This window comes from Elephantulus edwardii, unplaced genomic scaffold, assembly GCF_000299155.1.
Source record: "Elephantulus edwardii isolate Elephantulus edwardi_28Jun2011 unplaced genomic scaffold, EleEdw1.0 scaffold00007, whole genome shotgun sequence".
Taxonomy (NCBI): domain Eukaryota; kingdom Metazoa; phylum Chordata; class Mammalia; order Macroscelidea; family Macroscelididae; genus Elephantulus; species Elephantulus edwardii.
The window spans coordinates 24437934-24453680 of NW_006399757.1; the positions used below are offsets into that span (position 1 = coordinate 24437934).

The following is a 15747-nucleotide window of genomic DNA, read 5'->3' on the forward strand; positions in this document are numbered from 1 at the left end:
AATTGCCTTTCGTATATCCTTGAAGAATGAATTTGGTATCTGTGTTGGAATAGTGCTGAACTTGTTCACAATATTCAATTTTCCCATCCATGAACAGGAAATATCTTTCCATTTAGTTAGATCTTTATTTCTTATAGTAAGATTAATAGTTTTCTTAGTGAAGGTCTTTTGTGTCTCTAGTTGGGTTTATTCCTAAGTATTTCATATTGTCGTTGGGTGTCGTAAATGCTACTGCTTTTCTTTTTCCTAGTTTCCTTTTCCATGCTTACTTTGTTGTAGAGAAATCCAACTGATTTTTGTATGTTGATCTTGTGTCTTGCCATTCTACTAAATTGGCCTGCGAGTCTAACAGCGGTTATTTTGAGTCTTTGGTGTTCTCTGTGTACATTTTAATATCATCTGCATATATTTCACCATCTCTTTGCCAGTTTGGATGCCTCTTACTTCCTTCTTCTCATTGACCTAGCTAGAACTCCCAATACAATATTGAATAGGAGTGGTGATAGTGTATATCCTTGCCTGGAACTTAGTCACAAGGGGAATGTCTTCAGTTTCTCTCCGTTGAGAGTGATGTTGGCTCTTAATTTTGCTTATATCCTTTTCATAGTGTTGCATAAATTCCCCTCTATTCATATTTTGCTCAATGTTTTTATCAGGAAAAGGTGTTATATCTTGTTGAAGGCCTTTTTTGCATCAATTTATATACTCATGTGATTCTTGTTCTTTGTTTTTTTTTAATATGAATTACCTTGTTTTCTTATATTCTTATGTTGAACCATCCCTGCATTCCAATTATAAATCTCAAATTATCCCAAATGTTGCTGAGAGGTCTACCTGGAATGAGTTTGACTATTAACAGGAAATTGACTATTTATTGCACTTAGTAATTTGGGGTATTGAGGAGGATGCTCAAAGAAATATTCATAACTTTAAAACTTTTATTTTCAAGATAAAGTGAAAATAAACATTCAGCATCAGAAGAAAATAACAAATTAAACAAAAACGGAAATAATTTTTTTTCAAAAGCACAAATTAGCTAATTAAAACATTTATAAGCCCTGTGACCCTGGAACTGAAAATGTCAAGATTTTATTCTTAACAAACTAATAAAGTAGTAAATAAATTTCTAGCAAGACTGAACAAGAAACAGAAAACACACAAACACAAAATTGAAAAAGTCAAACGTGCTTTGGTCAATATTTTTAAACTGATGCTATTTTAAGAAATTATATAATATCAAAATTAACTCAAGAAAAAAATGTGTGTTATGGATTGAATTGTGTCCCCTCAAAATTTGGGCTAATGAGGCAGGATTTGTAGTAGTTACATTAATGGGGTAGAATACAATCTACAAGATTAGATTGTATCTTGAGGTAATTTCTTTGACATATAAGAGAGAATAAACAAATATACAAAAATCAGAGAGACCTCCTACCTATCAGAGGAGAGCTGGGAGTGAAGCATGTCCTTTGAATCGTAGGTCCCCAGGCTGAGAAATTCCTAGACCCAGGAGTAGGTTAATGATGACAAGGACCTTCCTTCAGAGCCAGCAAAGAAAGAAAGATTTGCCTGACGCTAACACCTTCAATTTGGACCTGTAGCCTCCTAAACTGTGAGATAATAAATTTATGTGTGTTAAAAACCATATACTTGTGGTATTTTTGTTATATCAGGACTAAATAACTAAGACAGGGAGGGGGAAATCAGCACAATAACCATTAAATGATTGTTGTTCTTGTTGTTGTTGTTGTTATGTGCCATCGAGTCACTTGCAACTCATAGTGACCCTATGTACAAGAACCCTAAACACCGTTCTAACCTGTGCCAACCTCGCTGCCTCAAAAACATTCATTCCCACCACTCCACTCACAGAATCGATACATCTCATCGAGGTTCTTCCTCTTCTGTGCCATCCTTCCACTCTCCGAAACATGATGCCCCTCCGCAAGGACCAGCCCCTCCTTGCAACATGCCCAAAGTATGTCAGTTGAAGCTTCAGAATCCTTGACTCCAGGGAACATTCTGGCTTCACTCTCTCCAGGACAAACCTGTTTGTTCTCCTAGCAGTCTATGGTATATTCAACACTCATCTCCAGCACCACAACTCAAAGGCATCAATTCTCTTTCTATCATCTCTATTCACTGTCCAGCTCTCCTGGATGCATAGCATGTAATTGCAAAGACTATAGCCTGGATCAGGCGCACCTTAACCTCCAGCCTGATGCCATTGCACTTCAGTACTCTTGAGCAGTCCCTCACAGCTGACTTTCCCAATGCAATTTGTCTCCTGATTTCCTGGCTGCTGTTACCAAGAGTGTTGATTGTGGCGCCAAGCAAACTAAAACTGTTAACTATCTCAATCTCTTCACCATCCATACCAATGCTTCCGATTGGCCCAGTGGTGAGAATCGTTGTTTTCTTGATATTGAGCTTCAATCCATATTGAAGACTGCAGGCCTTGACCTTCTGCAGCAAGCGCTTCAGGTCCTTCTCAGTTTCAGCAAGCAAGGTTGTGTCATCTGCATAACGCAGGTTGTTGAGGAGTCTTCCACCAATCCTGATGTCACATTCCTCCTCATACAGCCCAGCGTCTCGGGTGATCTGTTCTGCATACAGATTGAAAAGGTATGGAGACAAAATACATCCCTGATGGACCCCTTTCTTGATTTTGAACCATCCAGTACACCCTTCTTTTTGAAAAGTAAAAGAAAAGTCCCCTCATTGTTTTACAATCCCTCCCCCTAGGTCCACTCCACTATATAGCCTTTGCTCTGGACTCCTGTCATGACAATAATACCTAATCACATATCCCTTTTAAACAGTTCTCTCTCTCATCTGTTTCAATGCAGTATATATTATTTATCCCATCCTTCTCAGTCTCTCCCCAACCCCAAGGTCAGTCCTGTTTTACAACAGTGGCACCGTGCAGTATTTGTCCTTTTGTGACTGAGATATTTCACTCAGCATAATGTCCTCCAGGGTCACACTTTTTTAATAATATTGCATGAGTTCCTTGTTTTTCCAATGCAGCATAGTATTCCATTGTGTGACTATACCACAGCTTCTCTATCCATTTGTTTCTTGATGGGCACTTAGGTTGTTTCCAACACCTTACTATCGTGAACAAAGCCACGATAAACATGGGTGTGCATATATCTGCTTGGGTGGCAGTTATAGTCTCTTTGGGGTATATTCCCAGTAGTGGAATTGCGGGGTCAAATGGTATTTCTATTTGCAACTTTTTGAGAAAGCGCCACACTACCTTCCACAGTGGTTGCACCATTTTACACTCCCTCCAACAGTGAATAAGGTTTCCAGTTTCTCCACAACCTCGCCAGCATTTGTTGTTTTCTGTTCTGTTAAATTTTGCTATTCTTACTGGGGTTAGATGATATCTCATAGTTGTTTTGATTTGCATTATTCTTAGAGCTAGGGATTTTGAACATTTCTTCATGTGCCTGCTGGCCATCTGAATGTCTTCTTTGGTGAAGTGTGTGTTCATACCCTTTGCCCTTTTTTCAATTGGATTGTTTACCTTTATATTGTTGTGGTGCTCAAGTATTTTATAAATTCTAGATATAAGTCCCTTATCTGACTTGTCATTACCAAATACTTTTTCCCAGTCTGCGGCTTCTCTTTTTACCCTGTTGGGGCAGTTTTTGGATGTGCATAGGGATTTGATTCTTAGAAGGTACAATTCATCTATTTTATCTCCTCCTGGTTGTAAAAGCACTTTTCTTCTACACCACAACCCAAAGACATCAATTCATCTCTGTCATCTTTGTTCACTGTCCAGCTCTCAGATGCATAGCAAGTGACTGAAAAGACCATAGCCTGAATCAGGCGCACTTTGGGCCTCAAACTGACAAAGCACAGAGTACATTTAAAAAAGAAAACAACTACAACATATGTTCTTTTTTGAACGTTTTTATAATGTTTTGCCTGAAGGAAAGCTTACCGAGCACTGTAGTTTCTCATTCAAAAATCTATACACGTTTTGCTTCATGACATTTGGTTGCAGTCCCCAGCACTTTAACAGCGCTCTTCCTACTTCCTCTTTGAATTGCCTGTTTCCATTTATCTGTATCCCTGCCCCTCATTGCCTCTGAACTTTGTTTTGGAGCAAATGGTTGGTTGTTCTGAGGAACACAGTAGGATCTCCTGGTGTTACTGTTCATTTTATAGGCTTGTCGGTTGTTTGTTCTGGTGTACATCAGGTTGTTATGAATGGGAATTGACTCATTGGCACCTAAGAATAACTGGTCTGATACAGACAAGCAGAACTTCTATAACTATGGCCCTTAGACATCCCTCAAACCCAGAACTGAACTCAATGGGATCAACTCTTCAAACAACAAACAGACCTACAGTGAGAATAAAAATAAGTAAGAATAAAGATTAAACTTCAGTAAATGAATTTATTAGATTATTAGAAATAATAGTATATAATTAACAAGTAGAATTTTTCAGAAGCCTTCAAAGGTGATGAAATATTAATAAACATAAACCTGTTAATAAAACCTTATATCAATTATTTTTAAAATATGATTTTTTCATGGATTCTATACAGGCTTCTGATTAAATCTAACATCTGCAAGTCCACTTTTATTTTGACACTTAAAAAAGCAAAATTGGATCATCAAGGGCTATAAAAATTAAAAAATCATAAATGTGTTTCTTTAAACTTGAAACTATTGTAAAGAAAAATTTCTTTTTCAAGCAGGTAATATTTTTTTAAAAAAAGATACAGATATTGAACTTAGCAGAAAACATTTGAAGATAACTATAAGCCAAAATATAGGAAAATATAAAATGGATGAAGAATTTAACAAAGAATGAACACTAGAAGACATAATCAGGTGGACAGTCTAGATCTCTTAAAAGCAGTTGTATAGGCTCATCTATGGAAATAGAAGATAGGAGTAAGTCTTTAAATTTTTTATTGAAACCAACAACAAAATAGCTAAACTAAAATCATTCAAACTGAAACATATCAACTGTGAAATAATAAAAAGAATCATTTTTAAAACACAGGCAAATTAGGACACAATCAAAAAGTTCTACACATTTTTAATTGAAGTTCCAGAAAAAGCATGAGAAGGTGAGGCAGAAGCAGTATCTGAAGGCATAATGTCTAAGAGTTTTTCAAAATTGATGAAAGACCTCAGCCCATGCACAGAGTGAAAAAACCTGGAAAACCTCATGTAGAATAATTACAAGGGAAATCCTACCAATGCACATCTTAGTTAAACTATTGAAAATCAAGTAAAAGAGAAAAAAAGGTGCATAACCTTCTAAGAACAACATTACTGACTGGTGGTCAACTTTTCAATAGCACTTATAGAAGTTAGTTACAAATGACATCTTAAAAATACTGAGAAAGAAAACAACCACTCTACTGCTAGGAAGCTGTGCTGCAATGCCAAAAGCACACAGTTCAAACCCACTAGCTGCTCTGCAGAAGAATGAACAATCTTCTCCAATGTCATTTTCTCCCTCTGAAAACTCATTGGAAGGTCAGCTTTGAGTCAGTTCAGACTCAACGTCACACAACAACAATTTATCACAACCGGATTTTATTTTCTTACATGTTCATCAGTGTCCTTCAAAATACCAGGCAAAAAATGCTATCATTAGAAAAACAAACCCAAAATGTATGTGTTGTCATTACATTAGCATTACAAGTACTCTAGAGAGTTCTCTAGGAAGAAGGGAAATGATTCTTGGTAAAAAGCAAAGAATTTCAGATAGAAAGGAAGATTCCTGGATAGAATAATTACATGGTTTTAAAAATTAAAGAATATACATGATAGGGTATTATGGTTGTCACAAGAATCCAGAATTAAGGTTGCATAGTGGTGTGTTTGCTTGGCTCCACAGTCAATACTCTCGGCACCAGTAGCCAGGAAATTAAAAGACGTATTGCCATGGGAAAGTCTGTTGTTAGGGACCTCTCCAAAGTACTGAAGAGCAATGGTATCTCTCTGGAGACTAAGGTGCATCTGATACAAGCCATGGTCTTTGCTATCACTTGTTACGCATCAGAGAGTTGGACAATGACTAAGGAGGATAGAAGGAGAATTGATGCCTTTGAGCTGTGGTGCTGGAGAAGAGTATTGAGGGTACCATGGACTGCTAGGAAAACAAACAGATTTGTCCTGGAAAGGGTTAAACCGGGCGGCTCCCAGAGGCAAGGATCCTGAGGCTCCGTCTAACATACTTTGGAACATATTGTAAGGAGAGACTGGTCCTTGGAGAAGGACATCATGCTTGGGAGGGTGGAGGGACAGCGCAGGAGGGAAGGCCCTCTATGAGGTGGATTGATTCAGTGACTGGGGTAATCGGGAGGGAGTGTCAGAGACAGTGCAATTGGCACAGGACAGAGCAGAGTTTAGGGCTGTTGTACATAGGGTCGCTATGAGTCGTCTATGACTCAGTGGCACTGAACAACAACAGTGGAGTGTACTCGGTGGGGCGAGATTGTATACCAATGAAAGAATTTTTCTTTTACTTTTCAAAGGGAGGAGCGAACTGGGGCAGAGGGGTGGGCAGGGAGAAAAGTGCAATAATGAATGCATGGAAATCCAAAATCTTTGTAAATGTTCATTAAAATTAATAAAATAAAATTTTAAAAAATCAAAGCATAGTAACTGTTTAATAATAATTTATACGGAGGACGTTTGCTGGAATTACCACCATAAAAATGAGACTGTGTGGATGTGTGCTTGCAAGTGCACCCCTGCACGTTACTCTCCTGCTAACTAAAAAGGTAGCAGCTCACAATCACCCAGTAGTAGCTCTTCGGTTGAAAAAAATACCTGGTGTTCTGCTCCATAAATATTAAAATGAGAACAACCACAACAAAAATAAATTAAAAAACCCAAATTTGTTCCGCAGAGTCAGTGATCCTATACGACAGAGGAGACCTTTTCTGTAGGATTTTCAAGATGTAAAACTTCAAAAAGCTCACTACCCCATCTTCCTCCTACACAGTGACTGAGAGGTTCCAATTGCCTACCTTTTGACTAACAGCGAAGTACTTACCCACCATGCGACCAAGGCTGTGAAACGTCTGGAGCAGTTCCATGGCACATCAGGTCATATTTGACAGTAACTGTGTGGGCATCTTTACATCCTCTTACAGAACACTTCCAGATCTTCTCTGAAGAACTATCTACTTAAATTCTTCATCCATTTTCTGTTTGTCTTTCTATTGTTCAACTATAGAAATATATTTTAGATTCTAGATAGTAAATCTTTATCAAATTTACAGTTCTTAAATATTGTTTCCTTTTTTTTACGTTTTCTCTTCATGTCCTTGATAAAATGTTCTGTTGCATAAAAGTTTATCGTTTTGATGTAATTTATCTATTATTTTATTGTTGTTGCTTGTGTTTTAGAGGTCATATAAAAGAATTCATTGCCAAAACAAAGATTCTTAAGATTTATCCATGTTCTTCCCCAAGAATTATAAGGTTGTAATTTTATATTTAGTTCATGGACGCGTCTTGAGCTAATTTTCATATGAGGTAAGGCTCTAACTTCATTCTTTTGCATGTGGAGATGCAGTTGTAAAAAAGCCATCTGTGAAAGACATTGTTCTTTTTTCTGTTAAATAAATTTGACAATCTTATTTAAAAAAATCAATTGGCCACAGATACATGGATTTCTTTCTGGACAAATAATTCTAGTCCATTGGTCTATATGTCTGTCCTTAAACCAGCACCACACTATTTTGATAACTGTTGTTTTAGAGTACATTTTTTAAGTCAGAAAGTGTGAGTTTTCGTCCTTTGTTCTTTTCAAGACTATATTGGCTATCTTGAAACACTTTAAATTCTATACAAATTTTGAAACACTTTAAATTCTATATAAATTTGAGTGTCAGTTTTTCCATTTCAAAACAAAAAGTTTTCTGAAATTTTACAAGGATTGCTTTATACAGTATTATCGTTAAAACTAACATCCAGTACTAAACCTCTCAGTACTTAAACAGAGGCTATCTTTCCATTTATTTAGTTAATTTCTATCAGCAATATTTTATACTTTTCCATTTACAAATCTCTCACCTCCTTGATTTAACTTATGCTAAGATATTTTATTCTTTTAGGTAGTACTATAAGTGGAATTGTTGTTGTTATTGTTGTCATGAAAATATACACAACAAAACACACACCAAGTCAATAATTTCTACATGACTGTTTAGTACCATTGACTATATTCTTCAAATTAAACAACCTTTCTCTTCTTTTCCAAAATATTTCTCTACAGTTGACAAAAATTCTTTGCCTATCCAACTTTACTGTTGCCAAATTGATTGACAGATATTCTTTTTTTTATTGTATAGTATTATTACTACACACAAGTAAAATACTAAAGAGTATTCAAAAACATCTGCAGCAATACATGCACAGAAAATTTCCAGAAATTCAAATTGAAACAATTATTGTATAAGGGATATCATTACTGATGTCAGATGATCTTGGCTGAAAGTAGAGTATATTTGCTTGTGTTTTATTGACTATGCAAAATCATTTGGCTGTGTGGATGATAAATTATATTGGCAAGCATAATACTGGCAAAGAATATTGACTATACCATGGACTGCCAAAAGAACATTTTTTAAAAATCTGCCTTGAATAACATTAAGAAAAATGAGAATTCTAGAACATTTCACTGTGCTTATGTGGATCTTGTACATAGACCAAGAAGCAGTTGCAGGAATAGAACAAGAGCATATTCATGATTTACAATTAGGAAAGATGTGTTCAGAGTGGTATCTTTTCACCATACTTACTCAATGTGCAAGGAATTCTGATGGAGAGGTCCATAGGGAGTTGAGCTGCTAAGACAATGACCATGCTTCTCTGGCACTTTGAAATCACCAGGAGTTCTGAGGGAGAAAGATAGACAGTCTCTCCCTGTGTGTTTTACAGCCTCAGAAACTCAGTGGATTCAGAATGTTTTGAGTCAGTTCTGACTTGATGGTAATGCAACATCCAACATGTGGGTGACACAACCTTGCTTGCCGAGTACTTACCTTGTGAGGAGTCCAATGATGAATGTCATCTGATGCCTGCAGCAGTAAGGAACTCAATCAAACTGTTGTCTACCTTGGGAACGAGAAGTTTTTGCAAGATGATCGAGTCACATGCTCTCAAAGTCATGGTCTATCTGAGGACCGAATCAGCAGGAGGAAGGAAGACTAAGGTAGATATTCTTTACTAATTAATCTATTCTTTGATTTAAAAACTAAAGGGGATTACTCACTTAATTTTAAAGATTATCTCAGGGCAAAAGTTTTAAAATTTGAACCAGCCTCAGTAGCTCCAGAAGTATGGAATCAATTAGAATTTTAAATTCTGTTCTTCATTAATCCTCTTTCAATGAGTATACTTCTAATAATCTTTGATAAAAGCATTCAGTAAGAGTAGCCAGGAACGAATCAGTTCTTCTGATCTCATGGTAAAAGAAGCAATTAAAGAGACATTGTAAATATTTTTTTCATTCCTTTTCAAAGTTTAAACATTACCAAGAGTTATAATTAAGAGGTAGTGATCTTGATATTTTACACTTGTGAAAATTTTATTTTTTATTTCCATTTAAAAAAATATATATAAGAAAATTATGTATCCTGAAACCATTTCTTTTATCAGGATGTAAGTTAAATTTAATAAGAATTTTACAGTATAAATTGCTGGAACTCGTTAACTATAAGAGATATAAGATGCCTTTTGAGAATGATTCAGTTGATTAAGTGTGTTAAAAATTAGTATGTGAGAAAAACTGGATAAATTATTTATACTGCATTGAAACATATGAGGGAGGAAATAATTTAAAAGAGATGTATGATAGGGTATTACGGTTATCACAAGAGTCCAGAATTAAGGTTGCATAGTGGAGTATACTAGGTGTGGAGGCCGGGGTGAGGGGGGAATTGTATACCAAAGAAAGAATTTTTCTTTTACTTTGAAAAGAGAGACGTGAACTGGGAGGTGGGGGAGGACTGGGCAGGGAGAAAAGTGCAACAATGAATGAATGGAAATCCAAAATCTCTATAAATGTTCATTAAAATTAATAAAATAAAATTTAAAAAATAAAGTAAATTAATATGCTTGCACACCCATGTTTACTGGGCAGGGAGAAAAGTGCAACAATGAATGAATGGAAATCTAAAATCTCTATAAACTTTCATTAAAAATAATTTTTAAAAATATGCTGACTTGATTGTGTATCTTCAGTTATATTTGTTAGTCTATTTATACCAAAGATTAGAGCTCCCAAGATTGCTCCTATTTTTTTTTCTTTAATCTTTAGTTTCATGTTTTACATTCAGGTCTTTGATCTATATTAGAAATCCAGGTTTGCTAAGACCATTTGTTAAAGAGGCTGTCTTTTCCCCACTTAATATCCATTAAGTGTCACATTCTTTGGGCATATGACCCAGAGGAACCAGTCCTTGGAGAAGGACAGCACGATTGGAAAGGTGGAGGTTCAGCAAAGGAGAGGAAGACTTTGGATGAGATGGATTGGCACTGTAATTGGGGCAGAGGGATTAAGAGTGTCAGAGTCAGTGAGAATGGTTCAGGATAGGCCAGGTCTCAGAGCTATTATACATAGAATCACTTAGTCGCCGGTGACTTGACAGCACATAATAACAACAACAATGGATACATCACTTTGTCAAAGGTAAATTTTTCATAGGTGAATGAATTTGCCTCTGAGTTCTCAATTTTATTCCACTGAACCAATACCACTTTACTTTGATTAGTGGTGCAAGACCTCACAATTTGTTTTGCTTCATTACTTTGCTTATCCAGGCTCCCTTTACTTTTCATACAAAGTTGGTAATTACTTTTTCCATGTAGATTCATTTTTGGCGTTAACGACACCCTAAGTACTGTACAATTTATATGTTGAAATGTTTTTCTCTCTGCGAAATAATTTTAACTATTCCCTGGATTCTAAGAGAAGCCCTAACATAAACCCGCCCAAATCTCAATCAAATTAGAAGAACAGGACTTTAGCAATTTCTTCTCAGTCTGTCATAAATTAAAAGAAGATACTGTTTGTATCAGAGGCTAGGAAATGAGGAGGGGGAAGAACAAATATTTCTAAAAACATTTCAAGTTTGTCTACAGATGTCTTGGACTTCTCTACTTCCTAGGACAGCTTTCAGAGTCATTAATTAAGGTGTTTAGCAATTTACAACTAAGGAGATGCAAAGCATGACTCCCTACACCAAAATACCTCCTATATGAAATAATATGCATCAAACTTTTATGCACTGGCCAAAGAAGCTTTATTCCTTTGACTCTGGAATATTTGATTTCTAAAATCTACTATTCTTCCCCAGCAAAGTACAAATGTGTTCCTTTCCAATACCTCCCTAAGCTATTAATTCCTCGGTGAGATTGGTTGTGGGTCAACCAGAGGGGGTTAAAATGAACAAACAAACAAAAATGAACCCAGAGAGCTGAGATTGAGAAGGTGCTAAGGAGAGACAGTCTGAAAGGTTCTTAAAGCAAATTACGGTAAGCCCTGGGCTTCTCTAGCGCTGCTCTGCTCAGAAGTCTACTGTTACCTACCTGGCTAAATCAGCCTGTCTTTCAAGGTGATAATGACCACTTTACCCTCAATTCCATAAATATCCTCGAAACCTCAACCCATTAAGTGCAATATCAGGCCCTAGGTTTGTTTCTCCAAACTTCCTATTCTACACAAGACTGCGTTTCATACATTTTTTTTAACTCCCATCAAGCTGTTCTGTTTTCAACCTCTACTGCATTCCTGCCATTTTTATTCCAAGCTCATCCATGCAGGCCAGATTTATCTATCAGCATGCCAACTGTACACTGGAACAAGTACTTAACCACCCAGTCCATCCCTGCCCTCCTGAGTCCCCATGCTTCCTCCAGCCCATACCAAGACCTTCAGTGATTCTCCTTTGGTCTCCTCTTCAGCCTTCCAGCAGGCCTCGTTTCTCCAGGTGCAGCATGCTAGGAAAGGACTAGGGCATAATGTCTTCTATTTTGGGGTGTTATTTATATATAATGACTTCATTACTGGAAATATTTCAGGTCACGACACTTAACATTGTAATAGATTAAGAAAAGATTGAAGTTGTCAAATATTTCATTTTACTTATATTCACAATCAACACCCAGGGTAATAAAAGTAAAAAGAACCAAAAGACATATTACGTTGGGAAAATCTGCTGCCAAGGACCTCCCCAAAGTGCTAAAGAGAAAGGATGTCAGTCTGAAAAATCTAGTGGGCCTGATCCAAGCCATGGTCTGTTCAGTTACTTACTAGGCATCTGAAAGATGCTAGGAATCTAAAACGACAGAAGAATCAATGCTCTTGAGTTATGGGATTTGAGAAGAACATTGATATTCCATGTTCAATGAAAATAACAAACCTGTCTTGGAGAAGTGCCACCAGGGACCTCCTTGGAGGAAAGAATGATGAAACTTGGTTTCACATAATCTGGATATATTGTCAGGAGAAGTCATTCTTTGGAAATGGACATCATGCTGAGAAAAGTGGAGGGCCAGAGAAACTGAGAAAGACTCCAAACAACATACAGTGATACAGTGACTGTAACAGTGATTAGATTTTAATTCACATTTCCCAAATGGCACAGACTTTTTGTCCACAGTGTCATTATGAGTCATAGGTGACTTGATGTCAACCAATAGCAATAGCACATGTTCAAAAGGAACTCTGCACAACCAGGGTAGGATAAAAATCAATGAATGGGACCTTCTGAAAATTAAGCCCCTGTGTGTATCAAAACTTTTTTCCAAAAGGGTACAAAGAAATCCTATAGACTTGGGGGTGGGTGAAATTTGGCAATTTCAGACAAGGGTCTCATAAGGAAAGTTTACAGAATACTACAGGGTTCCCACAAGAAAAAGACTGGTAACTCAACAACAAAATGGGCACAAGAAAGACTTTTCACAGAGGAAAACATTCAGAGGGCCAACAGACAAGTGGAGAAATGCCCAAAATTATTGGCAATAAGAGAGATCCAAATCAAAATCATCATAAGATACCATCTCACCCCAATAACAGCAGCACAATTTAACAGGGAAGCAAGCAAAAAATGTTGGAGAGGATGTGGAGAAATTGAAATGCCTCTGTACTGCTGGTGGGATTGTAAAGTACTATAACCAGTCCAGAAGGCAGCTTGGCATTTGCTCAAAAAGCTGAACAGTGAAAAACCAGTGAACTAAAGGGAGCTCTGGTAGCCTAGTGGCAAAAAGCTGCACTGCAATCCGAGAGGTCGTCGTCATTGTCGTCTCGTTGTTAAGTGCTGTTGAGTCGCAGGCGACTCACAGCGATCCTATGAAGGAGAGTCCTCAACACTTGTGTGTCTCTCATCCTCTCTCCAGGTTCTTAGGGTTTCCAGAGGCAAGCGGTTCAAATTCACCAGATGCTCTGCTGGAGAAGGAAGGGAAATCTCCTTCTGTACCAGTCAGATCTGATTTGACAGTACACACACAAAAATAACAAAGTAATGAATGTAAACTTTCATTAAAATTAATAAGTAAATTTAAAAAAAAACAGTGAACTAGAGGAGGGGGAAGGGAGAGAAGGGAGAAATGTGCAACAATGAATTAAAATATAATTTTTCTGTAAACTTTAGTTAAAATTAAAATTTAAAAAGTATTAAAAAGAAAAACTGAACATAGAAACTCCACATGGCCTAGCTATTCCACTGCTAGGAATATGTTGTTGTTGTTGGTGGTGGTGCCGTTGAGTGGAGTTCGACTCATAGCGACCCTGTGACAAAAGATCTGAACCTTATATTATCCTTTGCCACCCTCATACTTCTTGACACAATAGAGCTCTTTGTAGCAATCACCGTGTCAGTCCACCTGGTCTCGAGAGTCTTCCTCTCTTTTGCCAACCCTCCATTCTTCCCGGCATCATGTCCCTTGCCCAGGAATAGCTCCTCCTCAGTAACATGCCCAAAGTTTGTGAGGTGAAGCCACATCATTCTTGCCTCCAAAGACCACTCTGGCTGTACCCTCTCTAAGACTTTTTTGTTTGTTCTCTTGGCAGTCCATGAGATGTTCAGTGCTCTTCTCCAACACCACAGCTCAAAGGCATCAAGTCTTCTTCTGTCATCCTTACTCATCATCCAACTATCAGATACATAGCAAGTGATTGGAAAGACCACGGCCTGATTGACTAGAAATATACCTCTAATAAAAAAGAACTGAGATACAAATGAAGATATGTTCACTTATGTTCATAGTAGCATTATTCACAATAGCTAGAAAATGCAAACAGCCCAAATGTTCATTAACAATCAGATCAAGAAATAGTGGTACATCATCACAATGGAACACTATACAGCAAGAAGGAACAATGATTTAATAAAATACTGTATAACATGAGAAAGTCCTCATAAGGACAAATACTACATAAGATCATTATTGTAAAAATAGAAGGATGACAAGTAAGATGTGTATAGATGTCCAAAAGGAGGAGGAAGGGGGACAGGGTCAGAAAATGGTGAAGAGGAAATTACTAGGATAACAGAGTTTAGTTGCCAGATGGAATGGGGGGTGGGGATAGGAGAAGAATAGGAAAGATTGACTAAGGACTTGAAAAGAGACGAGGGAGCAATAGGCATAGATCAATAGTAATTAATTTTCTAAAACATAATGTATATGAATGACTATATGAGCCATGTGAAAGATTCATTCACACACAATGTGCATGAGTAAAACATATGTATACCAATTATTGTATGCAAACCAATATAAATTTAAAAAACAAAACAAAACCCTACTACTATACAAGCTATTAAAGGTGGTGGTTAAACCAGGGTCCTCAAAGCTGAGATAGGTAAGCATTGCTGATAAAGGGATTGCTGCCAGATTCAGGGCTCAGGGTGAGTCACAAGATTGGATTCCCCTCCGCCCCTGGCCCTGCCCAGTGGAGCCACAGTAGCTTCTGAGTGGGTGAGCCCTTCAGTAATTTTGCCTCAGTCAACTGTGCCTGATTTCACTTGTTCCGTACATATTCCCAACACCCTGCCCCTCTACCTTGACTTCAATGACTTCAGAAGAATAATAATTAGAAATCGTTAGGGATTATGTTTGGTCTCCCTGTATTAAGAGTGATTGAATTGGGTTATCAGTCTTTTTCTTGTGGAGGCCCATGAGCATTCAATAAACTTTCATTATGAGACTTTTATTTGAGATGGTATTTCCAAATGTTTGTTCCTAGTTGGTAGGTTTTCTTTTCACCCTGTTGGGAAAAGTTTTTTATGCACACGAGGATTTAATCTTTAGAAGGTCCCATTCATCAATTTTATCTTCTTTAGAATGTGCATTTCAACCCAGATGCCCAAGCACAACCGAATGGATTGAGAAATTATGGTACATTCACACAATGGAATACTACGCAGCATGCAGGAGCAATAATTTTGTAAATTACTACCTAACTTAAGAGGGACTGGGGAGCATTATGCCAAGTGATCTAACTCAGTCCCACAGGGACAAATACTGTATAAAACATTATTGTAGAATAAGTATGAAGATCCAAAAGGGGGAGAGTGTGTGCCGAGAATGGAAGCAGAGGGTTGAGGATTGGTGGGAAGTGGGGTGTTTAAACATAGGGTTACACAATTTGATGGGTGGGGCAGATGAAGGAAATGGAAAAGATCTGGTGTGAAAAACAATGTATTCAAACTTTGTAAAAAAAAAATCAGTACAAAATAAAATAAAA

At 37.2% G+C, this 15747-nt stretch overlaps 1 pseudogene; it reads right to left on the reverse strand.

The window, feature by feature from the left end:
* The window catches only part of LOC102862329, a 19915-nt pseudogene that overhangs the window by 4004 nt on the left and 164 nt on the right, over positions 1-15747 (reverse strand).